Source organism: Melanerpes formicivorus, unplaced genomic scaffold (assembly GCF_026170545.1).
Source record: "Melanerpes formicivorus ecotype bairdi unplaced genomic scaffold, bMelFor1.0.p_v2 SCAF_25, whole genome shotgun sequence".
NCBI classification, from domain to species: Eukaryota; Metazoa; Chordata; class Aves; order Piciformes; family Picidae; genus Melanerpes; species Melanerpes formicivorus.
The window spans coordinates 9,899,556-9,924,181 of record NW_027142377.1 but is presented as its reverse complement, the minus strand read 5'-3'; the positions used below and the strand labels follow the sequence as shown (position 1 = coordinate 9,924,181).

Sequence of the window (24,626 nt, the reverse complement as noted above, 5' to 3'; positions counted from 1 at the left end):
TAAAAAGTATCTCAGCAAATTATGTAAGCCTGACTTACAAAAGGTTGCAGCTGGCTATAAAAATACCTTCATGGAATGGGATATGTAAACTACTCTCCACTACGGCTTACATTGAACAGGCCTACAAGGAAATGTATTTGCTCACCATAAATACATGAAACTTCTTGATACACTCACAATTGTAAATGACAATTTTCATATGCAGTAAAAATGAGTCAACCTACTTCTTAGTAGTATGAGATAGGGATCACTGCTGACAATTAGCAAGAAACCAATCTATTCAAAAAGTATCAGTTACTGGTTACTTGTATTTTGTTAAATGCATTATGTGAACTAAACACTGGACATTTCTTATCATTGCAATGCACATGCATTACACTGAAGAGGTAAATTCTACAATAAGTTTCCTTCCAGATTTTGATATTAAGAGCATTCTCAAACCAGTGTTATGAATCTTCTACTAAGACAGCTGATCCTAGTATGTAATGAGCAACATGGAAAGCAGGATTCAAAGAAGTCATTCCTTACAGGGCTGAATACTGAAACAGTTGAACAGCAGTACAAAGAAAATAAATTACTTTGCTTCTGTAGTTTAAATGTGAAAAAAAAAATAAAATTAGTAGCCTTCTGTATAATTCAATATAAACATCTGTGTCAAAAAATCACCCAAAAAAGCTATTAACTGATTTCAGTGGAACAGAATAAGCCCTCAGAAACACATCCAAAAGGGTCCTCTTAATGCGCATTACCTATTCTTTACAACAAAGTTATCTTGAGAACACTGAAAAATTAAACCGGAATTGATTAGTGTCTGTAGCCCCTTTGACTGCATTAGATTTGTAATAGATGAAATTTTCTCGGCCAAGAGATTAGAAGACTACTGCAGGGAAGAACCAATATCTTACCATAAAAAATGTATTTGCTGTCTTTTTACTATTGGCTGAAACGTCTCTTTTCAAAAATACTGACATATGTTATTTTGCCTTTCTCTGTAGAAATTGAAATAGTCTTTACAGTTAGATTTTGTTGCCCCAAATAATTATTTGCCTGCTTATCTGTTCTTTATCAGTCATGTAAGTGGCAGGGATAGTATTCATTTTCAAGAACTTCACAAGTTATGACATAGTGTTCTGTCAATTACAGTAGCAACACTGCTGCTATTTGTAGATTGCTTTTACTTGCATAAAGCTAGAAAAGACATTGGCATGGTAATTACTATCATGAAACATATATATTAGCTGTGATGAACCTAGAGGAAGCAATGCCTTCCAGCCTGGAATGCAATACTGTCCTGTTCAACTATTCATAGAGTCTAACACAAAGCAATGACTCTTCACTCAAAGGTCCTTTCAGTTTGAAGAATACTCGTGTAAATAAGACCACAAAGAGTCTAATATTCTGATAAACTTCATGTGTCATGTAAATAATCACAATATATGATGGATTCTCCATTCAGAAAATGTGTCTGTATACAACCTGCTGCCCAAGAGTACCTAGGTGCTTTATCACAAAACAGTTTAAAAGATTACAAATATGCAAGGTTAATGTAATTAAAATTAGGAACACAACCATAAATAAGCTAAAATAGTATGCCAAGGCCTTACTTTCAAATGCATATAACAGTCATGTTGAGACACAGGAATGACATTCTATAAAATGAATTAGCTACTTATCCATAGAGCAGTTACAGTGCCAAAGGCCATCTGAAATAAAAGAACTTTTGAATACAAGGCAAGAAATAATTCATAGGAACAATACAAGGCAAGAAATAATTCGTAGGAACATTAACTTATTGTATATCTCCCTCAACCACACCTACCTGGGCAATTAAAACTCCTTTTCCATACCACAGCTATTCTCTCAAGTGGGGAAGCAGGGGAGACACCGTGTTTAAAACAAATAAGATTTTTTTTTCATTCTTCAGGAAAGAGCGAGCCTTTACATTGTCAGTTCCCAAATCTCCTTTTCCACCTCAATTTAAATAATCTCAAGTAGTCTAATTTCTAAAAATTTAAATACCTAAGAAGTATAATCTGGAAAAGCACCTACACTTCAGAAGAAATAAAGATATTGCTGGGAATTAATGAAAAGAAAGAAAGAAAGGGGGGGAAGAAAAGCTCTGAAGTTGGGCTTGTACTGGATGTATATAGAATCTGTGAAAACCATGTTGATGTAACTGGTAGAATGGGTGTCTAGAATAGTATCCTCTTACTTATTTAGGTTGTACTTCTTCAATATGGGTGTTTCATAACTTGAGTTTGGCAAGTTACTTTTGTTTTATATTATTCAGTAATATACTGTCCATTCAATATTAATTATTATAATTATAACATCACATCATAAAACAGTCCTGGGAGCTTTGTCAAGACCCCAAATGTTCCCACAGTCCTTGGCTGTCTGCTCACGGGACTGCTCCATGACTGGAATTTCCAGTAAAGATTTTGCCTGGCTCTACCAGAATATATTCTCTAGATTTCTGTCCTACAAAGAAACTCAGCAATCTTGGAAAACTTAGAGTGAATATTTCTTATCTCCAGTACCAACCTATTTCAATGCTGTAGATCATGGGTAATACTTCCAGTGCTACTCCCTTCTGTTCTCTTCCATCATCTAGGTCTGTATCTATTCCCCATGAATAAAGCAGGGACAGATATGGCGTCTACCCCTAAGTGGAAAGGGGATTAGCTGGCCACAACCACATCATAGCACTTGACCCTAGGTCACCTCTGAGATCTGCGTGAGGTCCTCATGCCTATACAACAGAAGTATTCTTGTACATGCACATCTTTGCACACAGTACCGAAATAATGTCAGTGTCATTTGCCATAGCATGGAGCATGGCATCAGTGCACAGAAAATATGAGAGGTTAGAAGGCTGCTGAGAATGCTAGAAGACTGGAGAATGCCAGCAGGCAAACTTAGGGCAGTCCTGTACACAGCCTTGTGGGAGTGGCTTCTTCCATGTGCCTCAAAACACGTCCATATGTGGCCTCAGAAATGAGCCAGGGAGCAAGTTAAATACTGCACAAGCAGTTAATGGTATGAAGAGTGTGTGAGCTTACTTTCTGGCCCTGGACATTGTCTCACTGGCCATACTGTGAAGATGAACCTTTAACTAGTTGTGCAAATAACTGCCTGTAGGTCTTTGGCTGCTGAGTGCAGTATTGTTAAAAAATGAGGGCAAGGAAGTTTATGTGGTTGGGTGCCACAATGCAGAGCTGAGGAGGTGCAGTTTCTGTGATGGATTTATCATGCTGCAGCTCCCACTTGCATTCATATGCATGCATCCTTTTAGAAATGTGATACCAGATGCTGTTTCCTGGCAACAGGCCCAACACCCCCTTCCTCTTAGGTGTGAATTTTGACAACTCCAATTCACTGGAGCCCTAGTTATGTTATCTTTTATAAATGCTTAGAGACTAAAAAGACCTCTTGATCTTTCTGCTGTGGACTTAAGTGCCACTTAGGCCAATTCACCGTGCTGTATTACTCCAAAAATATCTTCTCATATGAGTAGCACAATTATTGTCACTAAATAGGGAAGGATGGAAATGTTCTGAATTGAACATAGAATCATAGAATCATAGAATTGTTAGGGTTGGAAAACAAGTCCTTTTTCGCTGTGTTGTCACTTAGAGCTGTTGTTATACTTGGCATATGTCACATCAATGTATAATAAATACCCATGTCAGTCAAATGCATGTTATGTGTAATCTGATGTCAATCTAATGTATTGTATTAAAATCAGTGCCACAATATGTGCACAACTTTACAAACATTACTAAGGAGATCTGAATTTTGAAGTGCTACTTGTAGTTCAAGAAGCTGCTTGTAGACATCTTTTACACAACACCTTAAGAGCTTAAAATTATTTGAAAAATTAAATTTCAGAAGAGACAGTACAATACCAATTTTACTTCTCTCTTGTTGCTTACATACCAGGGGGAAGTCCTCTAAGCCACTTGCTTCTCCCCATGGTCTTTTTGCTGTTAGGAAATACAGAGAAGAAACTGAGTACCAAAGAACAAAACTCTAGAGCAGGGGGTCCTGGGACTGGCACTGGCTGACACTGTATGAGCTGTGCCATGCCTAGGTGGGTCCTTCACACATGAATACGTGAAGCGGAAGAGGCCAGCCCTAAGTGAGATCTGGAACTGAAGAAGCACTTCCAGTCCCATACAGACTTGTTACCAAGGGAGAAGCTAAGAGGCTTTCAGGGCAGATGGTCAGTGGATATGGACTTCAGAGTTGTTATACAGCTGGTCCCAATGTCACTAAGGAGGTTTCCTGAGGCACTTTTTTTTCAGTAAAGCACTGCCTGCGTGTCACAGTTGCATGTACTTTTGGTCACAGAGATGCTATGGCCTGGCTAATAAAATAGCACTTTACAGAATAAAAATTTCATAAGCATTAATTAATCTTTGCAATAAGGTCACTGGTTTTAACCCTACTGTATATATGGGTTACATTTGTATAGCCACTGTCTGCTGTCTGACTCCCCTAGGATGGTTCCAGCTTATGGCAGTTATGTCTAGAGATGTTTTAGCTAAAGCTTCTGACTCAGCATAGTGGGAATTCTGCTTCTGCTTCTATACTCCCAAAGTACTTTCAGTGGTGAATCATATATCCAAAGGAACAGATCTTGCACAGAGACAACCCTTGAAAGTTAAGGTTCTTTTAGGGTCATTCTGAAAATTCATCAAATTTACCATTTCATTTGCATTTGACTGACTGAGTTCAACTGATTATTGAATAAAAGGTGTGTTCAGTTTGACCCTTGATTTCACTGTTGCCTATTGCTTGGCAATAAATGCTTATTTTTCCATTATTAATCTCTTCCATTAAATTAGCAGATTTAAAACAATGAAACAGCTTTGCAAATTATAAAACAACCAACCTAAATGTGGAAAACGTTGTGTTTCATCAGCTTTTAAACATATCAGTGGTTAGAGATCTGCCTCTTGGTTTCACAAAGAAGCAGGTAAAATCAGTGACTCCACCTTCAGACAATTCTTACGGTTTGGTCAATATTTTAGCTTTGTTTGGTTTCAAGACAACAGACATTCACAAGGGAGAATGGGAAATTCCACTCTGTAACCCTGTTACCTAATTCAGGTTGTTACTGTTAAAGACCTAGGGAAATCCATACATCATCTCTGTATTTTAGTGAGAGGTACCATGCCAGAGAAAAAGATGCCTGAAATCTAAACAGAATGAAGTGGGGAGAAGCATGCTCACAGAGCCTGAAGCTATCTGCTTTCAACACAAAAAACTCAAACAAAATCCTCATGCAAGTGACTTGTCGGAAGCATGTAGGACAAGTTCACAGCGGAGTGGTTCTGTAGGATATGTAGTTTAAAACTTTTAAAGGGCAGTTTTATTGTACTCTAGAAGTATACTGGACAGAACAGACAATCCCCATCAAAAAGAGAGCTAATAGCTTCAAACAGCCTCATGCCAGGGGTTGTAAATGATAGCACTCAAGCTTCCAAAAGGCAGAACATATATTAGAAATATTATAATTAAAATAGTATTGGAGTCCTAAGAGAATATACACATTTGGCATTAAAAGGATGGCAGAAATATCTCAAAATGGCTCCTGGGTTTGGGACACAGAAAGCTGTAAAGCGGTCTCTTATCTTTCCAAGAAAAAGCATGGTCATTGAAAAACTGATGGATTGGGGAAAAGTGATTTCCTTGCAGTGTTAGAGCCCCAAAGCCCTGGTAGCAATTTTTCATCATTTTGTTAATTTTCAGTAATATGACAAGTATGTTACTAATATGATTGTTCTGTTTAAAAACTAATACCACTATTAATATGGTACAGTGATGAATTACTAATAATAATCTATCATGAAGGAAAAACAGTGACATAATTAATGCCATGTTACTGTTGCACAGTAGCAATTTGTTAACTCAATGTAAAACACTCAAAGAAAACTTTATTTTTTTGCATTTTCTTACATAATTGCTTTTACCCACATTTACAGTGGAAATACCTGTTTGCAAAAAAGAAACTCATCACATGGATCTTTCAGGTCTAGTAGGTGCATACTCTCAGACTGACAGATTTAATCTTAATCTTGGTTTTGGACCTGGATGTTATTTTTTTAGGCAACAGTTTTACTGTTGTTTTGCAAGATGGTTTTTTCTACTCCCTTGTACAACAGTACAGCTTATTAAATAGACCTCACATTGCAACCATTTTATGACTAAGAGAGACACTGTCATATTGCATTGATAAAAACACTCCCAGGTCTACACATCATTGTGTGCTTTTCTACACATGCATTTCAAATACTATCTCAGAGAAGGTAAACTATTATAGAAAACTGCTTTTCAAAGGATATAGTTACTTCAGCACAAATAGGTATATCTCAGATGGGAAGAATTAAGGAAAATATGCATATTCTGTTTATTTGAGCACTATTTCCACCCCTCAGTCATGCCAGTAAGTAGTTCCCTCCCTAAGATCCATCAGCCTTCTCTTGTGTATACAATATGCACACTGCTGACTACACATGTAACAGGTGCAGTCAGTATTTACTCAGTTGTGAATCTAGTGCATGTGTGACTCCTTGCTCTTGAGACAAGGCCTGAAATTCCATTTTTCAACAGAACTATGGTGTCCTCTATATGTATGCTCATTAGATGGTAGAGTGGCTAATTATAAAATAAATAATTAGTAACTTTATAAAGAGAGGAAACACTATCATGCTGGTCCGGTATGACTTTCCACTGCTTTCCCCAGCTGTGGATTATTGTCTGAGAATCAAGAGGTTGAAAAAGATGATGTGACTGGTGACACACTGCCTCTAATCAGCAGTTACTGAAAGAACATAGGATCTACCACAGGATAGATCACTTTCTCACACCTGCATATGCTGTGATAAACGTTATCTTAGTTAGATTTATTTAGTATTATCATTAGCTCTGCCATGTTCTACTGTGCTGTGCTGGCCATTGTAGTTAAAAAAAAAGAATGATAAAAACCCTGAAGCAAACAAAAGTTTGACTTCATAGTTTTTTGAGCAATTACTCAGCTGCACCTGCACAATAGAATTCACTTTAGCTGAAGTACTACATTTGTTTTTTAAATTGGTGGCTACAGAAAGGAAATTTAAGCTATCCAATGTAATCTAGTTTAATAAAAATCTGCTTATGATTCTCTCTTCTTTGTAGCTGCCTGAATATTAACAAAAATCAGTAAGAAAAAATAGAACACATTTGTGCAAAAATTATTTTTAGACCTTAACAAAGACTTTTGCTCTGAGATCAGATTTAAATTGTTTCCACTGTTCACTGAGCCGTATCTAAGAATGCAACAAATACTCCTGTGCTTACACAATGCCTAATTTTCACAAATTTTTATACTGACAAAAAGTAATTTCTGAAGGATTGCAAAGCAACAACTCTCTAAAGTCACGTCTCAAATGCTCCTTTGAAAAGCTAGTGGAATGAAGACAAAAGCTGAAATCAGTACAGCATTATGCCACTCAAAAAAGAAGCCTAAGGTTAAATAGGTTAAGTACAGTAATACAAATCTGGCTGGGACGTTGTGAACTTTTATGCCAAGTTCTAGACTGAGAAGAATTTAAATGGCCACAAGTGTAAATTCCACAAAGGGAAAATGACAGTGAAATCCTGATAGAGAAATGAACATAGAATCATAAGCAAACATCATAACCAACAGGGAAGAGGGCAAAGCAGAAACTAGGAAGTATCAAACTTCTGTTTAAAGAACAAGATAAAAGGTGGACAGCAGACCTGGAGTCACTGCATAAAACTAAGTGATGTTTGGTTTGATATATGAAATTCAGGAATAATGTCAAACTCAAGAGTTAGACTAAGAAAGGTATTGAGAACAACTTCATAGCCTGCATGTCAATTTGTCAGTTCTGATGGACTGATGGCTATAACCCAATCAATTTCCCAGTACTAAGTTGTAAATAACTTACAAATAAGTGTGCAATTCTGACATGGTAACCCTGGATTCTTATTGACTGAACTAGTCCATGCCAGTGTATGTACACCCCTTTTTGGTCATTTTCCCCTGTGCTCACTGTACATAGAGATCCTTATCCCAAGGACTAACAATGGCTTTACAAGATGTTAGCGGGACATAATGGAGGTTTAGGGGTCCACATTGGTGATCCCTTTGCAGAATGAGGACCTTTGCCAGAGACAAACACAATAGTTCAAGTACAATAGTGCCAACAGATTATTTCCAAAGTAAAGGTGATTGGCTATATAGGAATGACAATCATTATTGTACCAACAATCTCAGGGGAAGTGTATTGGGAACCTATTTGATAATTGGCACACTGTCACCAAGCATTTTATCTTCACTGTGTAAAAGTGTAAGCAAATCATCTTATTTTTCTATATAATGATTTTAAAAATTGTGGCATTGGTCTTTCTACACATCATCAGCAAAGGTAACTTTTGAAAGTTTCACAGCATTTGAAGATCTTCTAGAAATGAATGCTGGTTAAGCAAGCAGTCAGGAGGGAGACAGAGGAAGTGCTCTTCCATAATACAAACAGCAACAATACACAAGCCAGGGGGTATTTCTGGAGTCTTCAACACAATTCCTGCGTGACTGATGCCTACTTCTAAAATTCCCTGTGAGAATGTGGGGCATCACAGCATTCCAGTGTGGATGATGTACTCGGCGCCAAACCTCAGCTTCCTGCATCCTCCCATGGCAGTTCCACAAGAGTCCTGGGAAATTGTGGTGTCGTGAGATCAGGTCTATGCTAACATCGGGACACTGAAGTGCAGTGAAGTCTTTTTCAGGTTGCACTGACATGGGAAGTATTCTAATGTTTCCAAATGGATAAGCTTACTTTCAGTATAAGAATGCACATGAAACATGTCTTAGTCTGCAAACATTTTGTACATTTCCTATTATGAAACTGTACCTGTATTTCCTGACAAGGAACACCCACATAATGCTATTAGATTATAAGAAGCATGCTTTTATGTCAAGCTTGAATTGTCAGGAATTACAGTGTAGAAATTTAAATCTGGAAGTTTCCATGTGTCTCACCCCCTATCACGCTTCTGCTTTGCCGCTGGAGCGGGCGACGAGTTATGAAAACCGGTCTTTCCCCGGAGACGACCGGGCGAGACGGGCGACACTGCCGCCGGCCAGCCGCTGTTCCGGCCGCCGCTTCCCGCGGCCCCGGCCGCCTTTTCCACGCCGGCCGTGGCAGCGGAAACCTTGGCTGCACCAAGAACGAAAACCGCAGCCCCCGAAACAGCGGCAGTAAATTCCTCTCCTTAATGCCTCCCATCGCCTTCCCCCGCCTTTCTCCCCCCCCGCCGCCTCCCCCCCATGTATACATTTATACATAAATATATATTTAAAAATATTTACAAACTCAGCGGTTGTTAAATGCAGCTACTAAATAACAACCCTTAAAAAAGAAAACAAACAAAAACCCAACACCCCACACAAGCCATAATGATGATGATGATGATGACGGGAGGGGGAGAAATAAATAAATAAAGGCGAGCGAGAGTCGACGGCTGAGAGGGAGGCAGGTTCAATTATCTAAACAAAGAAATCATGGCGGTGTTTACATTTAGCAGCCCAAAGACTGCTGGATTACGGAACACCCCCCCAACTTAACCGCCCCCCCCCCTCCCGACCCCCCGCAGTAGCGGCTTGCCGGAGCCCGCCCGCCGACACCTCGCCGTGGCCCGGGTAAGTGCGGAGCTTGCGGCGGCCGGACCCGCGCCCCAGCCCTCCCCGGGCAGGCGGTGGGGCGGAGGCCAAGCCGGCTCTCCTCGCCCGGTGCCGTGCGTCTGCGTCTGTGTGTGTTTGTGCGTGTCGCGGGTTGGGGAGGACACGGACTTTGCATTCTCCGGCGCTGCCCCCGGACCCGTCGCGCCACTCTCGCTGCGCCGGCCAGGGGCAGCCCATCCCCGCGGCCGCGGTGCCGCCTCCCCGCCCCGGGGTCACGGCGCCCGGCGCTGACTGGCGGCTCCGCCCCCGCGGCCGGCCCCGCCGCGCCCCCAGCCCGCCCGTTGCTGCGGTGCCCCGGCGGGTACAGCCGGCTGCGCGGACCGGCGAAGGTGGGGAGGGCGTTCTGCTGATGCTCCCACCCGCTCGCGAGGCCCTGCTCCCGGGAAGAGAGAGGCCTGGAAATGGGCGTCGAGGGGGGAAGCTGGCGGGGTGTCAGGATGCGGTTCCTGCTCCCGATGTCCAAGAACCGCATCGCTGAGCGAGCACAGGGACCAGAGGCGGCGGTCGGGAGCTGACAACAGCGCTGTGATCCTCTCCCCAAAACACCCACACACTCAAGCGATGTAGCCACGAAATGAGCTTTAGACGACCACCAAATGCTCATGTCCCCAAACGATTTTGCCGTACAAATGTTCTTATGCCTAAATGCTTTTGTTCCCCAGTCCTCAGCCTCAAACACTCTCGCCTCCAAGGGTCCTTGCCTTCAGAATCCCTTGCTCCTAAACATCCTTGCCCCTAATGCTTTTTCCCGTATTCACAAGTGCCCTTGCTTCCAGTTTCACTAGAAAACAGCATCACCCTCAATCTTTCTGGCACCAAAATACTCTCAGTAAACTCTACCACACAAACCTTTTCCTCTTAACTGCTGGGTTTAGCTGCTCTTAGTGTTCCTCAGAAGTGCCCTCTTACCCCTCAGTGGGCACTATGAAACAGACAGAAAGGCATCTGGGTCCTTCCCCCTGCCAGAAAGCAGCCTGCAGACTGCTGAACTGCCATCAGGTCTCCCATAGGCCACTGGTGTGAAATGGGGGAATGACACTTTCAAGCAGACGGCAAGTGTTGCTCCCGTGTCCATCAAAAAGTCCCCTGCCCCCAGACAGGTCTTAGCGTTAGAAAGCTGTAGAACTAATTTGGCACCACTGCTCTGGGTCTGGGTAACAAGCCATGCCCTCCCCCTGTTTGTGTGGTAGGAAAGCACGGACTGCACTGCACTTATCCCTGGATTTGAATGCTGGGGAAGTGGCAATGTGCATGTATTACTCTTCTGGTTTTGCTGGCTGTTTTGTTACCGTAGAGGCTGAGAGCAGAAGGACCAGCACAATTACTGATGTGGCAGTAGGGATAGAGCGTCTGGAGCTGGCAGTTGGCCAGTTCCATGGTTTTTCTGACATGGTGCAGAAGCTACATATACTGTGATCCCACATGTCTCACATTTGGAGTACACTGTGATACTGAGAGAGATGGAGAAGATCTTAATTTCTTTTTGAAAAGCTTAACTAAGTCTGTGGAGGTCAAATTCATGAATGAAAGCAAAATGCATGGTGTTGTAAAGTTATGAGGAACTGTTTTAAAAGGGATACTGGAACTTAGGGAGTTTGAGACATCCACTTCTTATGCTTATCCATGTCCCTTCCCAAGGAAGCAGTTTATTGTTATACTGGTGAGAAGCTGTGTTCATATCAATGTAGTGGTGTGGCATGCACACAACAAGGAAAACAAAAATGTGGAGAGGTGTATTGGTGTCACTGCTGTACGTGCTTGTACAAGGACTAGAGGTTTGATTCTCCAATGTAATAGTCACTTTTGCTGGCTCAGTGGGAGCACGCAGTGCACTCAGGGACTATTGGAGTGGCCTGAAAGCATTAGCTGTTGCCTGGGATCTGTGTCTGCAAACCCATGTGGTTGTCTTGCTTTACCAGGTGGTATGGCAGCAAGCTGCGTAACAAAGTTACAAAACACAGGTTAGTGTTATGTGTTAAAGCATGCTAAAGTTTGGTTCTGAAGACAACAACAAAGAAAATAAGGTTTTCCATTGCTCAGAAGGTCAATGCTCAAAATCTGTTTTCTTTATTCCCTCTTCTCTGCAGCTACATTCCCCTACATCTACATTTAGGCCAGACGTTTCTGGATTTGTACATTCTGTGGATTAAAAAGCCTGTTGAGGAAATTCCCCATACACTTCGATTTTTTGCCACTTCCTGCTTGAACTGTCTGTTCCTAGAAGTCTCTGAAGGTCTGAGGCTGTTTTCTCAAGGAAAGCTCTTAATTTAAGTGGCCTGTTAACTGTTAATTGCTGCTCTGGCTATTTACTTGATTGTCATGTCAGCCCTGCTGTTCAGATCTGGAGGCTACACTGGTTATCTGCTGTGATCTTTAAACTTTTACTGCACTCTGCTGTGTTAGTGAAGACCAGAGTAATATTTCTTAATGCAAACTGACATTTCACTAGACTTAAGGATTTTGTTGAGCAAGCTGTCCCACATGAAACTGCTTATACAATATTCTCAATTTTATGTTTGGTATAAAAAGTCTTCTTTGAGACTTAATATGCAATGAATTTTGTTGTTTCCAGTTCTTCAGTATAGAAGTGTTAAGAGGAGAATAAAGTGTAAAGCTGGGAAAACAATGAGGAATTGATTGGTATGCTGTTAACAGTTAGGTAGGAACCTGTGCTTATCAAACTGCACACACTGAACTGTTCAGTGTAAGCAAACCTTGAACTTTTAATGTATTCTCACCTGGCTGTTCAGAATTTTGGAGAAGGTCCTGTTATCTCTTGGGTTGTCCTGAGGTCTGTGTGGTTAATGCAACACTGGTGGTGACAGTGTTCATCTCTAGAAACAATTTTTTTCATTTACTGTATTTAGTGAAGCTGGGTTCTGTTTTCTGGTAACTAACTTTATAAAATCAGTGCCATATTTTGGCTGTTTGATTGGGATAGCCACACAGAAATGATAAGAAAATGTTGGCAGAATGGTTATAATTTTCTCTCAAACCGAAGATAGCATTAATGGGGCCGTTGCCATTTTGGTGAGTGTTTGCAGGTTTTTTTATTAACGACAGTTCATTTGGGTATTGAGAGGAGAAGAGACCTCTCAAATGATTCTGCATCTGTGTCCCCAGTACTCCGTATCTGTTTCCCCAGCATGTTACAGAATGAAACGCAGGCTGTCACTGGACAGTGAGGTACTCTGACATGAATATATATTTTGGACCTCTGCAGAAAATTAGGATTTCATGCATAAGCAACACAGTGTGACAAGTCATATCCTGTGTGACCTTGTGCTTACAGTATAAAGTTGTGTAATAATATATTCTGCTAGATTAATACACAAAATAAATACAGCATACCTCATTTTTATGCTAATAATGATATTTTCCAATTCCAACCACCTTTTATGCTAAGATCTCAAAGTAAATTACAGGTAGGAGCAAATCAAGCTTCACAACACCATTGTGAATTTTTGTATTATCATACAGAGACTTTAGAAGGTATCAATATTAATGACTATTATTTGATTTTCTGTTAGTGATTGTCTGATTTGTTTTCTCTCTGATACTCTTCTCTCCTAATGTGTTCACAATAAAATATGATCTTATGATGCTGAAAAAAAAATTAATTTTAGCCACGAGAATGGACATCTTTCAAGGCTAAGAGGAAAAATAAAACTGATTTTGATTCTTCAAGGAATTAGCAGATTTTGCCAGTAGCATGTATTTTATGTGGCTGAAACATAAGTAAATTTGGGACCATTGCAATTATGGTGCATCCTATGATGTAATTGTACATGAAAGGCTGATCAGTTTTTACAAAGACGTTAGCTGAGGGAACAAAAGAAACCGAAATGATTTTAATTCAAATCAGAGTAAGATTTCCAAAAGTGTTCTACTGTCATTAATGTCAGTGGTAAAAGTGCCATTTACTGCAGTGAGAGCAGATTTTCCATCCTGTCCTTTATGTGTGTAAAGTGCATGTTGAATCTTGCATTCCTGATATTCCAGCTTGTGTTTCTTACAAACTTCAACACAGGATCTGATTCTCTGTCATACATATATATGTGGAGATAGAGCAGCATTTTTGGGATAAGAATCCAGCTTAACGTGTTTTCCAGCAGCTTTTACTCCATCATATGGACAGTCAATTAGTGCACAATTTATTCTTACCTTATTAACGCATGTTTACAACCTTAATTCCAGTTTAACAGAAGGTTTTGTGGTGGAACATTTACAGAAAGAGCATGTGGAAAAATTATCACTGCATGTATTAAGCACAAAGGAAACATCCCTACTCTGCTGTGTAGGAGCAACTAACAAAACAGAACATATTACAAGAAACTATCTTATTCATTAAGTCTGCACAAAATGAGGATTTAACGCATGGGCAGCACAGTCTGTCCCAGTGGTTTAGCGCACATAATCCCACCTTGAAAATAGCTTCACAATAATAATTACTGCTACAAAATGGACAGGGCTTCCAATTTTGGCATGTCTGCTTCACACATAACTAATTGCAGACATGGAAAGCAAGATCTTATTTTACCAGCCACCTAGTTTGAGAATTGCAGCTGCCTTCCCATAAGATTTTCAGTCTCATACTGACAGCTTTGTGCTTTGCCTTGTTTTACCGCAATAATGCAGAGCATGTGTGGCAGCCACCCTCACTTTGGAATGCTCAGACTATCCTTGGGCATTAAGATACAATGGCATGAATATATATTTATGAGCTTTGCACAAAATGAGGATTTCACGCATAAGCAACATAGTGTGGTGAATAGTATCTGTCGTGACCTTGCAAATGCAGACTGAGCTCCAGGAGTATAGCAGCATCTTGGGTTCGGGAAGGAAATCCCATAATTCAGTTCCAAGCCTGCAGCACATACCTAAAACCTACCTGCTTTACACAGGGGCTGAAGTACTGTGGCCCACAGAACAAAAATTTCCAGCTACTTTTTGAAAGGCAGGGCTATTATTACAGGAAATAATCCATGGAACTCCTCACAGAGAGCTGAAAATCCTCTTAGTGGCTGGAGATTTCAAAGTTCCTGGGTTCTAGAAGTGGAATGTTGCGTTTTATTTTGACAAGGCCTCCATTTGCCACTTGTGTAGCCATAATTACTATCTCCTAAACAATTTGTCATCAGATTTTTTGTCTTGCTGAATGAATCATAGGTTTGGATGAAAGTTATTTCTGCCTTTCAAAAATAAGCATTGTGACCTTTGTAACGTTGAAAATAATGTAAGTCTTACTGATACATATAGGGAGATAAGAAACTGTCTACTCAGATCTCTTGCTCCCCGTTTAGAACAGTCTGGGGCAGTCTGGCCTCTTGTTCAATCTGACCTTGACAGTGGACAGCCAGACCCCTGGGTGGGGGGCAGAAGAGGTTGCAGAGCCTGTTGGTGCAGTCAGAGCCCTGACGAATAATGGGCCACACAAATGTTGCACATAATAATAACATTATTTATGCACAACTAATGACTCATCAGTGTGAGGCTTTCTCTAAGTTTATCTTTGCACTGATAGTACTATTCTACATTCTTGTTCAGGGGCACTAAAATGAAATGCAGTCTTGAAATATGCACGTTATCTTGATTTAGACTGCATCAAAGATTCATACTATGCAGTATATTTTTGAGTTCTTTGTTGTTTAAAATTTTGGTGGGTTTCATTGGCTTTTTAGGTATGAAACAGAGGCTACACTTGTGGGCTTGTGGTTAGTTCTGGAGCGTAAAGCCCTGTAGAAATGAGACAGGAAAGCATCTCAAGAGGTCATCTTCCTTTCTCAAAGGCAGAATAGCTGTGCCATTATTGGTGAAAGTTTGTTAATTCTTACAAAAACTTCTGCAACAAAGATTTTGCAGTCTTCCTGGACAAGTATTAACTTAAATCTCCCTTGCCATATTGAATTCCATTACCACTTGTCCTATCTAAATGGAATATACAGAGGAGTCTATTCACACCTCTGTCTTTTCATATATCCAAAGAACATTACTGTGTCCCTGCCAGTCATCTTCTCTTGGGTCTAAGCAGTTCCAGTTTCTTTCCCTGTTCCTCAGAGGGCAATTTCCAGCCTCCCTTCAGTTAGTCCAGACCCATTCTGAAGGGTTAAACTGACAGCTGGACTCAGGATCACAGAATCACAGGATCACAGGACCTCTGGAAATCTTCGAGTCCAATCCCCTTACCAGAATTAGATTGTGTGAAGTGCAACACAGTCCCATTCCATGTAACTGACCTTTATATTTAGAAGAATAAGTTATTCTGGTTTTGCTTTTTGCTAAGGTCTGTCAGGAAAATCACAGAATCACAAAATGTTAGGGGCTGGAAGGGATCTTGAGAGATCATCTAGTCCAACCCCCCTGCCAGAGCAGGATCACCTATACCAGATCACACAGTAACTCATCCAGGCGGGTCTTGAATATCTCCAGAGCGGGAGACTCCACAGTGCCCCTGGGCAGCCTGCTCCAGTGTTCAGTCACCCTCATGAAATAATTCTTCCTCCTGTTTCCATGAAACATCCTGTGCCTCAACTTCCACCCATTGCCCCTTGTCCAGTCATTGGGTATCTCCAAGAAGAGCCTGGCACTATCCTCTTGGTACTTGTCATTTACATATTAATAAACATTAATGAGCTCACCCCTTAGTCTCCTCCAAGCTGAAGAGCCCCAGCTCCCTCAGTCTGTCCTCATAAGGAAGATGTTCCACTCCCTTAATAATTTTTGTGGCTCTGCTCTGGACACTTTCACAGTATCACAGTATCACAGTATCACAGTATCACTGAGGTTGGAAGAGACCTCAAGGATCATTGAGTCCAACCTGCCACCACAGACCTCATGACTAGAGCATGGTACCAAGTGCCACATCCAATCTCCTCTTGAACACCTCCAGGGATGGTGACTCCACCACCTCCCTGGGCAGCCCATTCCAATGACTAATGACTCTCTTGGTGAAGAACTTTCTCCTCACCTCAAGCCTAAACTTCCCCTGGCACAGCTTGAGATTGTGTCCCCTTGTTCTGGTGCTGGTTGCCTAGGAGAAGAGACCAATCCCTTTCAAGCAGCTCCCTGTCCTTTTTGAACTGAGGAGCCCAGAACTGGACACAATATTCCAGATGAGTCCTCACCAGGGCAGAGTAGAGAGGGAGGAGCATCTCTCTTGACCTACTGACCACAACCCTTCTAATACAACCCAGGATACCATTTGCCTTCTTGGCCACAAGCGCACATTGCTGGCTCATAGTCAACCTTCCATCCACTAGGACCTCCAGGCCCTTTTCCCTTTCACTGCTCTCCAGCAGGTCAGTCCCCAACCTGTACTGGTACATGGGGGTGCTCTTTCCCAGGTGCAAGACTCTACAATTGCCCTTGTTGCACTCGATTAAATTTCTCCCTGCCCAACTCTCCAGCCTGTCCAAGTCCTGCCGAATGGCAGCACAACCCTTTGGTGTGTGAGCCGCTCCACTCAGTTCAGTGTCATCAGCAAATTTACTTACATTGTACTCTGTGCTCTTGTCAGGCCTAAATATTATAGTTATTGATATATAGAAGCAGACACAACAGATCATAGACTCAAGGCATATATTTTGGCCTAAGAACATATTAATTTTGCTTCTAAAAACACCCTATAAAGTATAATGTATCTGATAATATTTCTCAGATTGTGAAGTCTTTGAGGTTGGGATATTCATAAATGTTTGCAGAACACCTAGCATTCTTGTCTGTTTGGGAACAGTCAGTAGTTTGAAACCATAAATATTTACCCTTTTTTGAGAATAATAATGTCTTTGATGTTCCACCTTGATGAGTGAAACCCTCTTCATTTATTTTTTTCCCTGCCACTTTGAAGAATATTCTCTTGTTACTTGAAGCATTTCTGGAATTCATAGTTTTGTATATTGTAAAAATGCTGCACTTCATAAATTGCAGAACTGTCTCCTCCAACCTGTCTTCTTATTAAGATGCACAGAAATCAAAATGTAGTTGGCATGACTGAATGTATTCTGTGGAGGTTTCTACCTTGATGTTTTGGTTCAGACCAAGAATGATCAGGTTCATTTCCAGCACTTTGTCATTATGGGGAAGTCTCCTAGAACAAAAACTTAATTCCTCTTGGATTAAACTACAGCAGGAAATAATATCTGGGAGCACACATATTTTGATCCATCAGCATGGGAGTATTTCTTCCATGAGATCAAACCAGAACAGGTCTGTAATAAAGTGTCTAAAAAGCATATAATGAGACAGGGTCCTCAGCAGTGGTTTACTTTACAGATCAACTCTCCTTTCCCTGCTTTATCTGCTAATGTAGACACAATCCTTGGTTTCAGAGCTGAGAGGCCATTAGGAAATGATCTCTTCTTTCCCCTGATTACATTACACTAAGGCCATTGCTTTACTGAGAAATCTCCAAGGAATATTATCTCAGATACCAACCATGAACCACAGTGAAACATGCTCTCCATTATTAGATCAGTGGAAGAAATGGTAGGGTTTTCTTTTTACTGCATTTTTGAGTCTTTTGGAAAAGGTCAGTTAATGCAACTATTTGTGGAGTCCTCGTTTGATGACTTAGCAAGCCCAAGACTTCACTGTATAGCACCTTAAGCACTTATGTGATCTATGAAAATTTTGCAGGATATTGACTCTATGGGGCCCATTTGAAAATGGATATCATACTATATTGACAGCAGCACTTGCAAATAAATAATACATATTTTAAAAATTTCTGTAATTGCATGTTTACCCAATAGGCCAGAACAGCTCTGTCCCAAGGAGATGTTGCAGTCTGAGTAAATAATACATGTTTTAAATTCCATAATTACATATTTAAACTATAGACTATCGAGGAAATAATGCACATTTTAAAAAGTCCGTAATTACATATTTACATGATGGTCTGTAAATTTGGTAATTACTTATTTACACAATAGACCATAGCAGCTGTTACAGTCTATTATGGTAACTCTCATAGAATTATATTGTGGATTTTTTTATAACTTAAATAATAAGTATATTTAGCCAGAAAATTGTGTTGTTAATCTCAAAAAACCCCACAAACCTCCATGATAAGGAAATATACATCAAGGTAAAAATACAGGGTGATGCAGAGGTAGATAAGTTCTTATCCCTTCAGTGATAAATATCTTTTGTTAGCATGAGGAGATTAGGATTTTTCATTAATTTCAAAATGTCATTATTTGGGTAGCTGAAATATAAACATGCAACACTGTATGGTTCTATTTCCGTTATTGCCACAGACATTCAATTTCGATAGGCATTTGTCATTCTTACAATTCTTATTAAAATAATTGTTAAAACTCCCATCAACTCTGGTGTTAGAAACCATTTGTACTGAGGACAGCACTTAAACATGTACTTGAAATCAATGGCACTTAAGCATCTTTTAAAAATAAGCACATACTTAAGGACTCTCATGAATTCTGATGGACCGAAACATATGATTAAATGCTTTCCTGAACTGGGATACTGTCTTCCATGATGGCAGACTTGGAATCATAGGTAGGCCACAGGCTTTTTTGTTGTTCATCATGTGGCTTCTCCTTGAGGAAAACCTTCTTTAGCACATTTAACTACAGATATATGTGTGTAAGAATTGGTACTGTGACAAATGTGTGGCTGCTTCTTTGTTCTTTGTAGAGATTCATGAATTGAGAATTCATCCAGCTCAGCTGCTGAATTTATTCCTCATGTTAAAGACTGGATCAATACATCTAAATGAGACTCCTGTCCATAATTACTACTAAATAGCAGGGCTAAGTCAAGCAAGTCAGAATCTGACATTTAGCTCAGCCGGACATTATGCATTTAGTAACGAAACAGAGTGTGAGAGAAACCTTTGATCCTCACTGTTAGTTTCATTAAAACATTTCAGTTAAGAGAGTTTGAACAGTTGGGAGCCCCATTTATAGACATCCCTTAAAAGTAATGAAATATGCATGTTTTAACAATGGTTTGGGGTCAAGATGTTCAGCAGTACTACATAGGCTGGTCACATATTTTGGCAAAGTGTCAGGTAAAGGGCTGAAGATTTTGTCTTTTCTTGGCAATGAGTAGTATAGAATCAACTTTGGTAAAGGAATGTCTTTTCAGAAATAAAAAAACATGCTTTATTAAGTGAAATATGCAGACATTGACTTGCACAGGGAAATAAAAGCCTCAGGAATATATACTTATGCTATTTTTTTGCTATGGATCTTCCCAGATACTGATACTGATGCCAGTGCACACATCTGTATATTTGGTTAAGTGCTTCAAAGGCCACAGGGAAAGTCAATATCAATCCTTTGTTAAAAGCACAAAGCTGATAGAAGAAATCATTAAATGGTAGAAGCCTAATTCTTATGTCTTGCATGATGCTTTTTACCCGTGTAAAACAGATAAATGGCATTACCTGACTGATTAGTCTTTGAAACCAGCAGATGAAAACAAGGTATGTAAGGGATTAGAGACCCAAATGGGAGAGCAATAACTTCAGCCTATATAGCAACCATATTTAAATGGTTTAAAGTTAAAAGCATCTTCATTTGTACATTATCCACAACAAATCCTTGCTTGTGAGAAGTTAAAAACGAAAGACATGTCTCTTTTGCTGGGACAACCCTGTGGCACTCAGTACAATGAGAATAACCAGTCCTCCTCATGTAAGTGCTAGCCCTGTGAAACTGTCAAGGTCAGTTTCTGTGTAATTTTTCTACTCCCTTTTCTGTTAAAAAATATTTGCAGGTTTTGTAATACTCCCAAGCTTTACACTTGAGTTAACATACAGGAGCGATCTGCTTCTATATTTACATCCTAACCCTGTGAGTTATTCAAAGTCTTTGAATGTTTTGCCAGTCTTCAGCTTTTCACCAGGTGAATGTTGAGAGTCTTTACTTCTCATGCACTCTTTGATTTATATGGCATCCATCCTAGCCAGGCAGGTGTTACCTGCCTGAATTTCTGTTAGATGTTAGTGCTATATAAAGCTTTTGTGTTCATGTCACTGTGGTTGTTCATTAATAGTTCTGACCCAAAGTTGAATAAATCCAGAAGTGCCAAATATAAATATACACAAATAAGCTAGATGTATTGCACAATGTAAGATATATAAAGAGAAAGCTTTACTATTACATGCTTTTGGGGTACAAACCAGCTTACTTTATTGTAAAAACTCCCACTGGGGATCCAGCACAGAGTATATTATATGAAGAAGGCAGGCAGATTCCAGCACATTACATTTGCCAATAAGCAATGCTTGTAATTTTGTTGTCAGAATTTAAATTCATCAGTTATTGATGAGTAATTCCATCAGAAGTGTTTCTAGAAAAAGCTAAAATCCCACTTGGATTGAGACAACACTTTCTCTTTCAGAGGATAGATAGATTTAGTATAGAGTTATTTTGGATATTTTGGAATGTTCCTGAAAAATTAGATTTGAGGATGAAATGAGGCTATTGCGCTTCTCATGTATGGGACAGGAGAATATGTGTCTTTTTAAGAAGACAGAGCCAGACTTTTCTCAGAGGTGCACAGTTTTGAAAGTAGGTGTGAAGGCATTGGACATGACCTGCAACAGAGGAAATTTTCATTAGTTATTAGGAAGAATTTGTCATAGCTGGGATAGTCAAACACTGGAACAGGTTACTCAGACTGAAATCTCAAACCTTGGCAACTTTGGCATTGGATTCTTGACTATCTTTTGCAGGTTGCTGTGGATGTGGGATGGGTTGTGGCTGTGGTCCTTCACTGTCTTACCCATGTTCTGCAGAGAGCCTTCAGATTAAAATGTCTTGTGCTATACAATAATAAACCATTACTATTACTGGTTTGTGGTGGTCCTCATTTGTGGTAGAAGAGCAAGTGATTATATCACATGGCAGCTACAATGAGAAATACGTATTTGTCAGAAGTAGTTATTTACTTTATACACACTTGTTAGTTTTCTTTTATTGCTTTTTTTATTATAATAGAACTCGAGGACAAAGACAGATTTCCTTCCTGCAGTGTTAACTACAGTAAGAGGTAGCATTATGGAATGTCATCTATTGCCTATTATAATGGTAAATTTTTCTGAGACAAAACATTATGAAAACCTGTATGTGTAAATTTCCCTATCCCAGCTTCTAGGATGAAGAGTAAAACTATAGTTTACTATTACTAGGGATTTGTCAGCAACTAAATGACTTCTCACAGGTAGAGAACACCTCCTTATTCATACCAATTTTTCAATAGTTTGCTTGGTGTTCTTTGAGATCTTTATTCAGGCAATGTATCTTTTCCATATAGGCCAGTGTTTTGCACTTGATGATGCCAGGTAAAGCTGAAGAACATGGCAAGAAAATAATGACTGTCCTTTAAATGCCCCTTCCCCCCCCCCCCCCCCCCTTTTTCCTTTTTTTCAATCTTTTATACTCTTAGTTAAATTTAAGAAGCTGTGAATGCAATATTGAAATGGCTAGGCCTCTGGAAGAGGGAATCACATTCTGCATCACAGATGGCCAAGAAGACCTACATTGTGGGTGAGTATACTGGGACTCAGAGAAACTAAAGGATTTTCCCAAGGTGCCCCTGGGAGGAAGGTAATATAGCTAGAGTAGAACTGAAGAATTTTGCCTGGTTTGTCCTGTGCTATAGTCAGAAAAAATGGTGCAGATTGGTAAAGACAGTTATTTTCCTTCTGTCTTTCATGTATTCTGAGAGCTGAATTTGGTAAATTTCAGTGTTCATCAAAGCAAAGGAAGTTTTTACTGTAGCTCTAACTAGAGTAAGAGACAGCATGGAAAGGTATTGTGCAAGCAAGCCCTCACAGCTATATTAATGGACTTCAAACCTGACCTGTGGCACCCCTTCAGTGAACTGTGAGACCTCTCTAGTTGAAACAGTATAAAGGGGAATTGGGCTATAGTTAACAGGTTCATCTGTTTTTCTGTTGCATGGAGTCTTGACTCTTTGTTTTAAAGGATGATGGAAAAATATAAAGCAGAGGACTAATGTGAGGGCTAATATGAGGAGCAGAAAGAATGTCATATGAGGCAAAGTGACCGTAGCTAAGGACTTTCCATAGCGGCTGAGCAGAATAGCCGTGGTTCTACTTTAGTGAGTCCTGCAGAAATTTAGATGGTCAATCAAAGTGATATTTTAAAGAAAAATCAGAAAAAAAGTCAGAAAAAAATCAGATACAACAAATTCTATTTATGTGTTAAATGTCATCTTCTGTCTTGAATCTTGTTCAGCTTTGCAGCTTTTGTTCAAAGGATATGTATTTTTAAAATACAGATTAATAACTGTCTGAAAGCTTAAACCTTAAATAGGTCTGGGTTTGGTCCTGATAGTTTTATGATTTGTACCTAAAATAATATCAATGACAAAAAATAGATGCTTTTGGTGGTGGTAGCAAAGCATGTTAAGTACTAGTTGTCCGTGTTGTACAGGAGACATGTTTGAAATTCAGAAAGTCAGACTTTTAGAAATCAGGTCTTTAGATAACCAAAATGATTTCCCCAGTATTTACCCTCACGTCTCCCCTTACCTTCCCCACTGCCCTTGCAAAACAAATATGGGGTACTGGAGGGTGAGGTGATTCTGATGACAGAAGAGACACCATCCAAGGTATTGCCTAAAGCAAAATACACTTCTCCCTCCATTAGGACTTGTTCCCTGAAAAAAAAGAGGAGGGGAATTGCTATTGGTGATTCCCTCCTGAGGGGAACAGAGGGCCCCATATGTTGGCCGGATCCTTCCTGCAGGGAAGTCTGCTGCCTCCCTGGGACCCAGGTCAGAGATGTTACCAGAAGGCTGCCTAGTCTGGTACAGTCCTCTGATAACTATCAGGCTGAGGGAGCTGAAGAAGAGGAGGCTCAGGGGAGACCTTATTGCTGTCTACTACTACCTGAAGGGATGTTGAAGCCAGGCGGGTTGTCCCAGGCAACCACCAACAGAAAAAGAGGACACAGTCTCAAGCTGCACCAGGTGAGGTTTTGGCTGGGTGCTAGGAAGAAGTTCTTCACAGAAAGAGCAATTGGCCATTGGAATGGACTGCCCAGGGAGGCAGTGGAGTCACCATCACTGGAGGTGTTTAGGAAGGGACTGGATGGGGTGCTTGGTGGCATGGTTTAGTTGATTGGATAGTGTTGGGCGATAGGTTGGACTTGGTAAGCTTGGAGGTCTTTTCCAACCTGGTTAATTCAATTCAATTCAATTCAATTCAATTCTATTCTATTCTATTCTATTCTATTCTATTCTATTCTATTCTATTCTATTCTATTCTATTCTATTCTATTCTATTCTATTCTATTCTATACCTTGTCTTTTGAATACTTGATGTTTACACATACAGTGATGCTTCTGTTGTTCTATAGAAGCTTTGTTGAATGAAAAATTAAATCATTCTCGTTCTCAGCAATGAACAGTGCATAGAAATAATTGCTCGCTAGTGTAATTGAAGTCTGAAGAACTTGGTACCTGACACATTTTTAATATATTCAGGGATTTTGAGCAAAAGGTAAGAGAATGACTGACTTAGTATAGGACCGATTACTATTCACAAGCCCTTGTTTTCACAAGCTGCATCTCAGGGTCTTTACACAGTCACAATGTGCTTTTAATTAGTATTGGTAAATTTTCTATAGATGTAAACCAGTTTTGCACAGAAGCAGCTGTACATCAAAAATGTGCAAATTACTAGTGACTGATTTGAGGCTGGTTGAAAATTTGGTGCATCTGCATCCTCAGCTATCACATCATTTCACAACTGCATTTGTATTCAGTCAATAGTGTTAATGGTGCAGCTTTGTGATAAGTTTCTGTAACATTTCTGAATGCTATTATAATAACTTCTCTATCACCTGCATCTTTTAATGATTCATAAATTCTT

The 24,626-nt window shown here is 40.0% G+C and overlaps 1 long non-coding RNA gene across 2 annotated transcripts in view; it reads left to right on the top strand.

Annotated features, from left to right (window-relative positions):
* The first annotated feature begins 9,417 nt into the window (after positions 1-9,417).
* LOC137448586 (uncharacterized) overlaps positions 9,418-24,626 on the top strand; it is a 504,441-nt gene continuing 489,232 nt past the window's right edge. For both annotated transcript variants that reach the window (XR_010989146.1, XR_010989145.1), the window contains exon 1: positions 9,418-9,712. This is a non-coding gene — a long non-coding RNA (uncharacterized lncRNA). The remainder of the gene's footprint in view (positions 9,713-24,626) is intronic.